This window comes from Malaclemys terrapin, chromosome 1 (genome assembly GCF_027887155.1).
Source record: "Malaclemys terrapin pileata isolate rMalTer1 chromosome 1, rMalTer1.hap1, whole genome shotgun sequence".
Taxonomy (NCBI): Eukaryota; Metazoa; Chordata; order Testudines; family Emydidae; genus Malaclemys; species Malaclemys terrapin.
The window spans coordinates 189,185,016-189,198,389 of NC_071505.1; the positions used below are offsets into that span (position 1 = coordinate 189,185,016).

At 43.2% G+C, this 13,374-nt stretch overlaps 1 protein-coding gene across 1 annotated transcript in view; it reads left to right on the forward strand.

The window, feature by feature from the left end:
- The first annotated feature begins 7,351 nt into the window (after window positions 1–7,351).
- IFNAR2 (interferon alpha and beta receptor subunit 2) overlaps window positions 7,352–13,374 on the forward strand; it is a 34,869-nt gene continuing 28,846 nt past the window's right edge. Inside the window, exon 1 of the mRNA XM_054048335.1 lies at window positions 7,352–7,442. The gene's annotated coding sequence lies outside the window, so the exon portion shown is untranslated. The remainder of the gene's footprint in view (window positions 7,443–13,374) is intronic.

Here is a 13,374-nt window from a genome sequence, read left to right on the forward strand (position 1 = left end):
ACCCCAATAAATGGTAGACAATTATTGATGTAGTCCTAAGCGGCGCACAGGCTCTGGTGCAAGTATAAATATAGCTGAGCCGCTCGGTAGTAGTGACCATAATGTAATTAAATTAACATCTGTGTAGGGGAGACAATACCAAAAACCCCATCACAGTAGCATTTAACTTTGAAAAGGGGAACTACACAAAAATTAGGGAGCTTGTTAGATAAAAATTAAAAGGAGCTGTCACAAGGGCTAACTGCTTGCAAGCAGCATGGGGACTATTTAAAAACACCATAGTAGAGGCTCAGACTAAATGTATACCCCAAATCAGAAATGAATATGAGGACCAAAAGAATGGCACCATGGCTAAAAAGCAAAGTAATGAAAGCCATTAAAGACAAAAAGGCATCTTTTAAAATTTGGAAGTCAAAGACTAGTGAGGATAATAGGAAAGAGCACAAACTCTGGCAGGTTAAGTATAAAAGTATAGTAAAGCAGTTCAAGAAAGTTTTTGCATCTTTAGCAGGTTGCTTCTCAAATTGCAACAGTAAGAATTTTTTTAAGTATATCAGAAGCAGGAAACCTACCAAACAGGCATTGGGGCTACTAGATGGCCAAGGTGCTAAAGGAGCACTCAAGGAAGAGAAGGCCATTGCAGAAAAGCTAAATGAATTTTTTACATCAGTCTTCAATGCAGAGGATGTGGGGGAGATAACCACATCTGAGCTATTCTTTTTTAGTGACAAGTATGAAGTACTGTTCCCCACACTGATGTGTTAATAGAAGAGGTTTTAGAACAAATTGATATATTAAAGAGTAATAGGTCATCAGGACTAGATAGTATTCACCCAAGAGTTCTGAAGGAATTCAAATATGAAATTGCAGAACTACTAACTGTGGTATGTAACCTATCGCTGAAATCAGCCTCTGAACCAGATGACTGGAAGGCAGCTTATGTAACGCTGATTTTTGGAAAGGGATCCAGAGGCAATGCTAGCTGTTATAGGCCAGTATGCCTACCTTCAATACCAGGAAAATTGGTAGAAACTATAGAAAAGAACAGAATTATCAAACACACAGATGAATGTGATATGTTGGGGAAGAGTCAACACAGCTTTTGTAAAGGGAAGACATGCCTCACCAATCTATTACAACCCTCTGAGAGTGTCAACAAGCATGTGGATAAGTGTGATCCAATTGATATAATGTACTCAGATTTTCAAAAAGCCTTTGACAGGATCCTTCACCAATGGCTCTTAAGGAAACTAAGTAGTCATGGGATAACAGGAGAGGTCTTCTCATGGATCAGTAACTGGTTAAAGATAGGAAACAAAGGGTAGGAACAAATGGTCTGTATTCATAATGGAGAGATGTTGTGCTGGGACCAGTGCTGTGTAACATGCTCATTAATGATCTGGAAAAGGGAGTGAACAGTGAAGTGGCAAAATTTGCAGCTGATACAAAATTATTCAAGATAGTTAAGTCCAAAGCAGACTGTGAAGAGTTACAGGCACCCAGTGCTGTATAGGTCAAACTTCAAAAATGAATTTGTATTACAAACAGGTGCATTGGCAGTAGGACTAGGGGCGATCCTTTCTCAATACATAAATGGAGAAGAACACTGGATAGCATATATCAGCCAGAAACTCTCCCCCCATGAAAAATATACTCAGTGATAGAAAAAGAGTGTTTGGCTGCCAAAAGAGCAATAGAGAGACTGTGGAACTACCTCCTAGGAAAAAAGTTCATGCTAGTTACTGATCATACACCTGAGCTGTCCAAATGCGATGAAAGTGACACACCCAAGGATCAGGAGATGGTAGCTGTCACTACAACCACACAACTTTCAGATACAACACCGGACAGGAACTTGCATTGCAAGTTTATCAATTTTCTGTCCAGGGAAGTAGCCTATACCAGCTAAGGCTGGGCCTTGGCCTTGTGGAGAAGGCTACATGAACCCCATAATGAGCATAGACAGAAGGGGTAGGAGAGCCACTCCTCTTTATAAGCAAGCAACTTGACCACAACCCCATGCAGCTGCCAGAGCTGCCAATCATGGAGGCAGGCACCCACAGCTGCAGCCAATAGAGGAAACACGGCCCACCATAAAGGAGAGAGCACAGAAAAGGAAGAGAAAGCAGAAAGGCCTAGGACAGCAAAGTGGTGATACCCTCAAACCAGAATGCTTTGACAAACACTGCCAACAGACTAAAGCAGACTGCTAGACTTAATTAGTGATAAGGGTCCAAGAACTACCCTGACGGAGGACAAATTAAGTAGGGCCAGGCAGGAGCAGCAGAGACCCCTCAAAAGACCATACCAGGAGCCAGTGACTCAAAACTAAGGGTAGGTCTATACTTACCTCCGGGTCTGGCGGTAAGCAATCCATCTTCTGGGATTGATTTATCGCGTCTTGTCTAGACACGATAAATCGATCCCGGAAGTGCTCGCCGTCGACGCCGGTACTCCTGCTCGGCGAGAGGAGTACACAGCATCGACGGGGGAGCCTGCCTGCCGCGTCTGGACCCGCGGTAGGTTCGAACTAAGGTACTTCGACTTCAGCTACGTTATTCACATAGCTGAAGTTGCGTATCTTAGTTCGAAGTGGGGTGTTAGTGTGGACCAGGCCTAAAACTGTCTTCATTTGAAAGACGTGCTTTCAGTTTATGCTCACAGCCTTTGTAACCATTTGATCTGCCTATGTAACCACCAGAGAACTATTCTCGGCTACTTCAAGTAGCCTGAGAACAGGTTAAACCAACATCCAGTTACAGTTATGTTCTAGATGGAAAAGCTGCAAAAGTTGCACCAGAGTGGTACTGTATTGATAAAGCTTGTGGATGTCAGCAGTTAGGGCTTGAGGTCTTACTAGGGAAATACATCATGTTAGAAAACACACTAGCTAATACTTTACAAATAAATTATTTTATTATAAACATACATTAACTTTCCATACAAATATTAAGAAATCTTATTTGTAAGTTGTATTAACTTTAAAGACTAATTTGTGTTTGGTCAAACTCTTATCTGTGCATTTATTTTGTTCAAATTCCAAAAATAACCTTGTATTAGAAAAATCTACTGGATTCTGATAAGTCTTCTATTTTTTTTCCCCCACTGAAAGTATTTTTCATACTTTATTTCCCCATGCCACTAATGTTGGAGGATCTGTTACTTTAAAAACACGTGCGTGCGTGCGTGCACACACACACATACACACACACTGAGCTATCATACAGCTGGTTGCTAGTAGTAATTATGACTTGTATCTAAGGGTCCTTCCTGTAGTTAATAACCTCATTTGGACTGTAACCTATTAGAACCACTATCAGTTCTGGGAATAGCCTAACTTTAACTCGTTATTTTTCTGCATAATACTATTATCTTGGGGGCAATTCCCAGCATATTCTATTCTGTATAGGTTCTTATACCATGTGTAACGATGCTGGTTCTGGCGGGACCCACCTGAGAGTGCCAATTCAGGATAAATTGCTTAAACAGGGCAGTTACAGCCCTAGGCTGGGGTTTTTCCACCTCTAAGGCAAACCAAACCAGCCAGACAAAGAGGACTTTGATTTCACCCCACTGGCTAACCACAAGTCACGCAAGCAATTCCCTTAGACACTCCAGTTTCCCAGTATCACCACCGGTGCCACTCATTATGGGGACAAATGGTTATGAAAACCAATACCCCAGTAAAAGAAAAAAAGGGTTCTCTCGATCCCAAAGGACCAAGCCCCAGACCCAGGTCAATATACAAATCAGATCTTACCCACAAAATCACGCTGTTGCCAATCCTTTAGAATCTAAAATCTAAAGGTTTATTCATAAAAGGAAAAAGATACAGATGAGAGCTAGAATTGGTTAAATGGAATCAATTACATACATTAATGGCAAAGTTCTTGGTTCAGACTTGTACCAGTGATAGAATAAACTGCAGGTTCAAAATCAAGTCTCTGGAGTACATCCACAGCTGGGATGGGTCATCAGTCCTTTGTGTAGAGCTTCCATTTGTAGCAAAGTCCCTCCAGAGGTAAGAAGCAGGCTTGAAGACAAGATGGAGATGAGGCATCAGCCTTTTATAGTCTTTTCCAGGTGTAAAAACACCTCTTTGTTCTTACTGTGGAAAATTACAGCAAAATGGAGTCTGCAGTCACATGGGCAAGTCCCTGCATACTTTGCTGAGTTACAAGGCTTATCTGCCTTCTCTCAATGGGTCAATTGTATAGCTGATGGTCCTTAATGGGCCATCAAGCAGGCTAGGCAGAGTTAACACCAACTTGTCTGGGATGTCTCCCAGAAGCATAGCATAAGTTTGAAATACAGACAGTATAGAGCCAATATTCATAACTTCAACTACAAAATTGATACACACATATAGACAGCATAATCATAACCAGCCAACCATAACCTTGTCTTAGACACCTCATTTGACCCCCTTTATACAAGATTTGGTGCCACTACAGGATTTTGGTTGCGACAATGTTCTATATGGTCCCAGTTCAAATCAATAAAGTGACACCATGCTCATCACCATAGAATCTGCACATCTTCCAGTAGTGCATTAAGCAACATGACTACACATCTGTCATGTGGTATTAGTTCTCTCATCCTCTCCCAAAAGGCAGAAGCATGTGCAGTGGAGTATCATGTTTTGGTAGAGAGTGTGGGGTGTGTTTGTTTCAGTATAAATGTAGCTATTACCATGTGTTTGTTAGAGAAGGCAAAGTTAAAAAAAAAAGTGACTTGGAGTGGCAAAAGTTGAGGTATGAAATGGTCCTTAGTTCTTGGGGGTGTTTTCTGCGGAAAGGTCCCTGTTCTTCCACATCCTCTCCAGCATTTATGACTCCCTTTTTTATATATTTTCCTGAGCTTAAATAGAGTGAGTTACCATTGACTAATATACTTTGTCTAAATTTTCATTAATGGCTACACAAATAGATGAAATGTTGGCCTTCCTCCAGATATTCTCCCGCTGTTCCGAAGTGGTATCTATTTTAACTAACCTGATGTTAAACATTACTTTGCCTTTAGTGTGGGCAAGGATGGTCATGTTTAAAAATGTTAACTAGTCACAGTTAAACTTAGGATCTCCTCCTACACTGATGCCTGATCTAAGGAGCACCTTAGGGTTAACCACAACCAGTTAAAATGTTTTTAAATATAGCCTTTTCCCCACTAAGGGAAAAGTAGTATTTACTATCATGTTAGTTAAAACATGTCAGTCTTGTGATTAGGACACAGGACTAGGAATCAGAAAATTCTTGAGATTTCCCTTAAATGCACCGTACCTCAGGTTCACCATATGTAAAAAAGGTAGGATATTGTCTTACCTCACAGGGGTACTGTGAGGCTTAATTTATTAATGCTCGTGAGGCACTCAAACATTACAGTGACAAGCACCAAATTTACTTACAAGTAAAATAATACTACTGGAATGGGTCCTATGTTAATGACAAAGTTCCCGATTGTGGCTTATGATACTGGTTTCATACAATAATATCTGGAAAGATAAACCAACAGCTTCCTTCCCTACCAAAAAATAAATAAAAAAAATAGAGAGACCACAGACCCTTCCAGCACAATCAAAAGCCCTTCCAAAAGCCCCCAAACCATAGCTCCCTTTACCATAGTATTCCTTCCACCATTAAAAACAACAGAGAATTATGAGCACCTAATATTTTTGGCAAAGAGCTCCCATAAAATCCTCCCCTCCCCCCGCTTTCCGGCCTGTCTAAACACATGAGCTGTACTGTTTTAAATGTACCAGTGTAGTTAAGGTGATACAACCTCCTACCTCCCAGTGTTGACTCAGTTTTATCAGTATAAAGCAGGGGTTGGCAAACTTTCAGAAGTGGTGTGCCGAGGCTTCATTTATTCACTCTAATTTAAGGTTTTGCATGCCAATAATACATTTTAACGTTTTTAGAAGGCCTCTTTCTATAAGTCTATAATATATAACTAAACTATTGTTGTATGTAAAGTAAATAAGGTTTTTAAAATGTTTAAGAAGCTTTATTTAAAATTAAATTAAAATGCAGAGCTCCCCAGACCGGTGGCCAGGACCCAGGCAGCATGAGTGCCACTGAAAATCAGCTCGCGTGCTGCCTTTGGCACCCATGCCATAGGTTGCCTACCCCATTATGAAGGTACTTATACAAGTACAGCTATACCCCTATGGAAAGGTTCCTTTATATCAATATAACTGCATCCAAAGTGGGAGTTATATAATTATTTCAGTCAAAATCATGCCCCTAACCAATAGTTACACCAGTAAAAAAACTGGGTGTAAACCAGGCCTTAGTCTGAGACAAACCTCCTGTTTTAGGCATATATGAGTTGAAAAGAGAGGTGAGGGACTAGGGATCAAACAGAACAGTACTTCCTCATCATAAACAAAGAAAGATGCAACATCAGTAGCTAAGCCAAGTTATGCTGCATGCCCTGAGAATTCCTGTTATGCTAAATATTGATACTGTGTTTCTGAGAAATACACCAAGTATTGACAGTGCAGCTGAGAGTCTGGCTACATAATGGGGAAGCAGAGTAAAGTGCAGTAGTAGCTGAGATTTGAGGTGGGGCTATGTGTGTGAGGGGGCGCTGAGTGTGGTGGGTATGCAGAGTGTTGGGGGATGCTAATAGCTGAGTGGCAAGGGTTTGGGGGGAGTGAGCGGTGTATGGGGCTGTATGGTGTCATCGGGTGTGTATGGGGATGTTGGGCAAGTTGTGGTGTCTGATTAGAGGATTTGTAGGGGCTGCTGGGGGTGGTTTGTGGTGGACTGGCGGGGGGCTGCAAGCATATGCGGTTATGGGGGGGGAAGGGACTGTGGAATATGCAGGGCTGGCTCCCCCCACAGGCTCACACACCGGTCACGGTTCTCGCTCTTCTCGGGGAAGCGAGTGGCTCCGCAGCAGCATCTATGGCAGGGGTAGGCAACCTATGGCACGCGTGCCGAAGGCGGCACACGAGCTGATTTTCAGTGGCACTCACACTGCCCGGGTCCTGGCCACCGGTCCGGGGGGGCTCTGCATTTTAATTTAAATTTAAATGAAGCTTCTTAAACATTTTACAAACCTTATTTACTTTACATACAACAATAGTTTAATTATATATTATAGACTTCTAGAAAGAGACCTTCTAAAAACGTTAACATGTATTACTGGCACGCGAAACCTTAAATTAGAATGAATAAATGAAGACTCCGCACACCACTACTGGAAGGTTGCCAACCCCTGATCTAGGGGATCCCAGCCAGCGGGCCCAAGGCAGCGCAGCCCTGCCCGAGAGACTCGCCCCTGGCCCGGAGAGGGGATGTGCAGATGCCTGGAGCTCCGCCCCGTCCCCCCCCCAGCGATGCAGATCCCGCCCAGGCGCTTTCGCTTTCGCCCCAGTCCCATGTCGCCATGAAAAACTGCCGGGGCCCCAGCTCCTAGCAAGACCGCGCTGCTGCCAGGTACAGGGGGCACTGGGGAAGCAGGCGAGCGGAACGGCAGGATAGGGGCAGGTCCCCTTGTCTCCTCCAGCCCCGGGCGTGTGCTGCCGCCCCCTGCCGCGCTCGGCTGGCAGCGGGGCTGGGGCCCTGGGCTGCAGCTGGGGCCCCGAGCGCGCCGCTTGCTGCCCCGGGGTTGCGGCCGCCCCGCGCGGGGTAGCGCCAGGCTCTGGAACGGAGGGGGGTCGCTAGGAAAAGGCCCCTGTTTCCAACCAGAGACGTGGGAGAAGAGCTGGCTGGGAGTGATTGGTGGGCCTCTCACCGAGCAGAGATTTCCATTCACCCTACCCTCATTTCCCCAACACGCCCCCCCCAGTGGTCAACGAGTTACATCGCAGTGTTGCCAATGTAGTCATTATTTGGAAATTTGAATCGAAATTGAAATATTAATACACACTTTAAAAGCACATGCAGCGTATGATACAATGCTTGTACTGAAAAAGTATAATAGGTTTGAAAAGTATGAACAAAGACCAGCTTCCTCATACAGCTGTTGATTTTTCTGACAATGTTGGCACATTCGTTTCTGCAATGTTGGCCAACCTTATAATTTCAAATTATGATTTGTAAGCAAGGTCTGAATGAGCTCTCCCTGACAACTAGTGATGAGCCACTGGTGGGTGGAGAGGCTTCAGGACCAGACTGTATTTACATGACTCACCTACTCTCCCTAGGTATCTAGCAGACAGAGCTGTGTTGCCCAAGTGGCCCATTTTGGCTGGTGGTCGGTTACAGATCACTTTAGTATTGAATGTGGGGGTCATGAAATGTTATCCTTATTGTATGAGTAAAGGGCAGCAGAACTAAACTTAGCCTGTCCTGATTGAGGGGTTCAACCTCAATGCTTAATTTTGCCAGTGCTGAGCCCCCGACATCTTTAGGCTCCGCAGTTCATAGCCCTGGGACCTCTGGGCTTGCCACATCAGTTATGAAAGTAATGAACTTGCTTGAACTCCGGCACCTCTTTCTTTAGAAATTAAGTACTGATCACCCTCAACTGAAATGCACTTGATAAGCAAGGGGTTTGGATGGCAGATCCCCGGAGAGTGGTGGGGGAGGATATGGGGGGAAGAGGGAGAGACAGGGATTTTGCTTGGTGGTGAGGGCTGTACCTAAGAATAACAGGCACTATTTGACTTGCTCCTCTCCCCTATTTAAAGATAGAACTTATTAGGTGCCAGAGAGAATCTTTTGTTAAGTGAGAACTGAAGCTGAAATCAGTAATAATCAGGTCTAAGTGCTTAGACCTGCTGTGGGACAGTATTTCTGTGGAAAAGACTGCCCAGCCTGCACTCACTGTGAGGTTCCCCCACTGAGAGCTGAAATCACTGAGAGCTGGGTGGAACCTCAAGAGACCGACTCACAGAGGTCACAGTGGCAGGTGGCAGCAGAAGTTGATGGCACAGGGCCATCGGCAATGGGGTGGTGGAGTGAATAGTGGCATGACAAACAACAGCTGCCGACGCGAGTGGGAAGTGAACTCTTGAGAAAGCACCTCTGAACTCTGGATCTTCACTGACCAAGGTCAACAACTATGATTGGGGGGGAGCGGTAGAGGGAGAAGGGAGGGGCATGTTGAACATTTGTTTGTTGTACTATTTTTAGTGACTTTGCTCCAGAATACTAGATTTGTGACTGAGAAACTTATATAAGTATACATTTCCTAGTAGGCCAAGAGTTTTAAAATGCATTATTTGCCAGGATCATTATCTCAGAGTCTTGCTATCTTGAGAGGTCATTATCTTGGGGGAGAGTTTCTAGACTAAACATTATTATATTTTAATTAATTTTTACATAAGAATAGCCATATTCGGTCAGACCAATGGTCCATCTAGCCCAGTACCTTGTCTTCCAACAGTGGCCAATGTCAGGTGCTTCACAGGGAATTAACAAAACAGAGCAATTATTGAGTGATCCATCCCCTATCATCGACTCCCAACTTCTGGCAAGCAGAGGCTCTCAGAGCATCGTATGGCATCCCTGCCCACCCTGGCTAATAGCCATTGATAGAAATATCCTCCATGAACTTATCTAGTTCTTTTTTGAACCCCTTTTATAGTTTTGGCCTTCACAACATCCCCTAGCAAAAAGTTCCACAGGTTGACTGTATGTTGTTCTTTTGTTTGCTTTAAACCTGCTGCCTATTAATTTCATTGGGTGATCCCTAGTTCTTGTGTTATGTGAAGGAGCTTATTCACTTTCTCCACACCAGCCAAGATTTTATAGCCCTCTATCATATCCTCTCTTAGTCCTCTCTTTTCCAAGCTGAAAAGTCCCAGTCTTCTTAATCTCTCCTCATATAGAAGTGTTCCATACCCCTAATCATTTTAGTTGCCCTTCTCTGTACCTTTTCCACCTCCAATATATCTTTTTTAAGATGGGGCGACCAGAACTACATGCAGTATTCAAGATGTGAGCATGCCACGGATTTATATAGTAAAAGTGGAGGAGCTTGATTTGCCAGACTGATCAGCAAAGCCAATGCTGACAAACTATGTGAAAAGGCTGCAAAACACCAATCCTCTTGACTGCATCAACATGCAGAAAACCTTATAAGCCAGTCCTTGTCAAAGCCAATTTTAGAAGTACTTAGCCAGGCTGTTAAAAATGGTGGAGCCACAACACAGTTTATTCAAACAAACATGGCTGTCACATCATACTTTCTCTTTAAGCAACAGATACCACACACTACAAACTGGAGGTCAATGTTAAGTGCATTGTCATTTGTTAATCCTGAAGTTTGACACTGATTCTGACCCAGACCAGCAAATGCTCACTATCTTTCTGCAATAAATTCAACTGACTGGTTAGAAGTATGCATGCAACAGTGAAAGACTCAGCCATTGAAAACCCATTCAGAAAATGTGCATATGTGGCAGATGAATGAAATGGGTGTCAAGTATTAAGTCACGGCATAAGTTATCTTGATTGCAGTGATAGGCCAGTAGATTAATTTCTAGATGTTCAGGTTATAGAAGAGTCTTAGAAGAGTTAAATGCTTGTAAATTGAACCCTAAAGAGATGGTTGCTTGTGCATTTGATGGAGCTGCAAACTTCTCTGGAAGACATAGTGGAGTACAAGCTTTGCTCAGAGAAAAGTGCAACCCTAATCTCTCCAATACACACTGCAGAGGCCATCTACACCAATTAGCACTAGTATGAGCTGCAGAATCTTCAAAAGGCATTTGAAAAGCTATAAACTTAATGTCTTCATTATACTCTTTTTTCGGCAAGAGTCCAAAAGAACTGAACGTCTTGGAAAATATAGAAGATACACTGGGACTGAAGTTCAAATTAGTCCAACCTGGGAAAACCCGCTGGCTTTCTCATGAGCGATCCTTGGCTGTTGTCTTAAAATTACTGCAACCATTGTTATTGACTTTGGAAAGTATCTACCGAGATGGGACAAATCTAAGTAGTGAGGCTGGTGGACTGCTTTTGCTACTAAATTCAGAAAAGACAATTGCCCTTCTCTCTAATAAGTCTACTGTTGAAACCACTTGGGTCATTAAACAATGCCATCCAGGCATCTGCTACAACAGTAGTAGATCCCTGTCCAGAAATGGAAGCTACACTTGGATCAATCAGAGAGATATCCATTGAAAACATACTGGAAGAAGCAAAGACTTCCGTTCAGAAGTTGACTAATTATGGCACTTCTATTGACTCCTTAAATGAAGAGGACAAGAAAAATCCACACCCCTACCCTGGGGTATCCCCCATGGGCCTTAATAAGTTTGTTTAACCTTTGACTGTTTGCCAAGGGGCTGATGAGCTAATAGAGATTGTGGGTCACTAAAGTAATGAACTGTTGTGGGGAGGAGTGGCCAAGCAATCTAAGACTTATGGGAGTTGAGGAAATGATGAGCCTCTTAAGGGCCCAAGGTGGACCAGGCCTCATGAGGCTCACAGGGATAGGGAGGTTGTCAGGGGGCTGGAGAGCTTACTAAAGCCATGTCTAACATAATGCGCTGCAGCAGTGCAGCTGTACCGATGCAACTGCATCACTGCAGCGCCTCTGACAAAGACACGTTATGCTGATGGGAGAGCGCTCCCCCTTCGGCATAATAAAAAAGCTTCTGCCATTCACTACATCGGTGGGAGAAGCTCTCCCGCCGACATAGCGCTAGACACATGAGCACTTATGTCGGTGCAAGTTATGTTGCTCAGGGGGTGATTTATTCACACCCCTGAGTGACATAAGTTATGCCGACATAGGCTACGTCTACACTAAAGCCCAAGTTTTGGGGGAGTCAAAGGCAACAGGTAAGGGAATGTTCACTCGCTGGAACCCTTTTCGTGGGGACTAAGGAGCAATACAAGATAGTTGGATGGAACGTGACAACGGTTCAAGACTCTCTTCTTGGGAGATGGGCAGCAGAATGTGGACAGAGACTTTTCCCTGATTCTACTGATCCTCCAAGCCTCTTGCCAGGCATATTCCCACCCAACTTTCCCTTTCTGCAAGAGAGCCCCAGTCCTGTAGACATTAGGAGGCCAATTGGAGGGGAACCCCCTTCCTATCCATGTACTGATCTTGAAGGCCTGCAGAGGTTTAGAGGAATGGGACTTTTCAGTAGGTTTGCAGCAGGCAGATCTTTGTTCCTCTGGATATCTTTAAGTGAGAATAGTCAGTTAAAAGGGTGATGTTGTTACTGTTCACTTAATTTATGGTCCAGCTATCCGACTCCTGTTCATGATTGTTTGGCCTGAAATATTACAGACACATATCAATGTTTTGAACATATATTACCATTCAAGATTGTTAAAGTTAAAAACAGCCAGTATTAGAAACCCAGGAAATTCAGAGTTGAGTTTGAATTCTCAAGTAGGACACTGATTTTCTCTGAAGCAAGAACCATCCCCTTAGTTCTTTTCCAGTGAAGCCTGAGGCCTCATTTTCACTAAGAAGTTAGGTCAACCCATCTACATTACTCAGACTGAAAAATCCACACCCCTGAGCGATGTAGTTTTAAGCCGAGCTAACCCCGGTGTACACAGTGCAAGGTTGATGGAGGAATTCTTCCTATGACCTAGCTACTGTCTCTCAGGGAGGTGGATTGACTATAGCAACAGAGAATCCTTCCTGTTGCTGGTAGTGAGTGTCCGCACTGACATGCTACAGCAGCATAGCTGCAGCTGTGTCACATTTTGAGTGTAGATATAGCCTTAGGCAAAATTCCACAGTTCTGGACATAACTGTCAGTATTCCATTACATAGACTAGTCATCAGAATGTGTGAATGCAATGGTTGCAGTGTCATTGGAGAAGTGAGGCTGTGGAAAACTTATTTCACCATTCTTTCCATTGGAATTTCAGTATCCATATACAGATCCAAACCCCCAAGTTTGCATTCTGTCATTGTGGACATAAGGAAACCCTTTTCAAAAGGGACATGTGCTCTGTTCTTTCAAGTATTAGAAGTTGAAAGGGAAATCATTACGGATTGGTAATTGACAAATTCCTTATCCCAAAACTACAGATTTCATTAAAACTAACCAAAGCTTAATTTCAAAGTTAACTTACATTTTTATAGCAATTTCTCAAAAAACGTTTTATGCCCATAAATGTGTGGCGAAATCAGACTTGAAGAAACCAATAGATTATGGTATTTTGCCTCTTCCCATTATATTTTTAGATGTATAGATGTCCACAGCAATGGCCTGTAGACCTCTTTTCAGCTTATTTTAACACACACAAGTCACTGCCAGATGTTTTAGATGTAGAACTGTAAAAATGATCCATAAATGAAGTCATCTGTGACAGATTGCAGTTTTCCCTGCAATTGATTTATCTCCCTGAAAGAGATCCAAATCAACAAATATTCTTCCTTAAGCATAATGATAGAAAGGTAACACTGCAATATTTTGACTCCATTCAGAGAATATAATGTGGT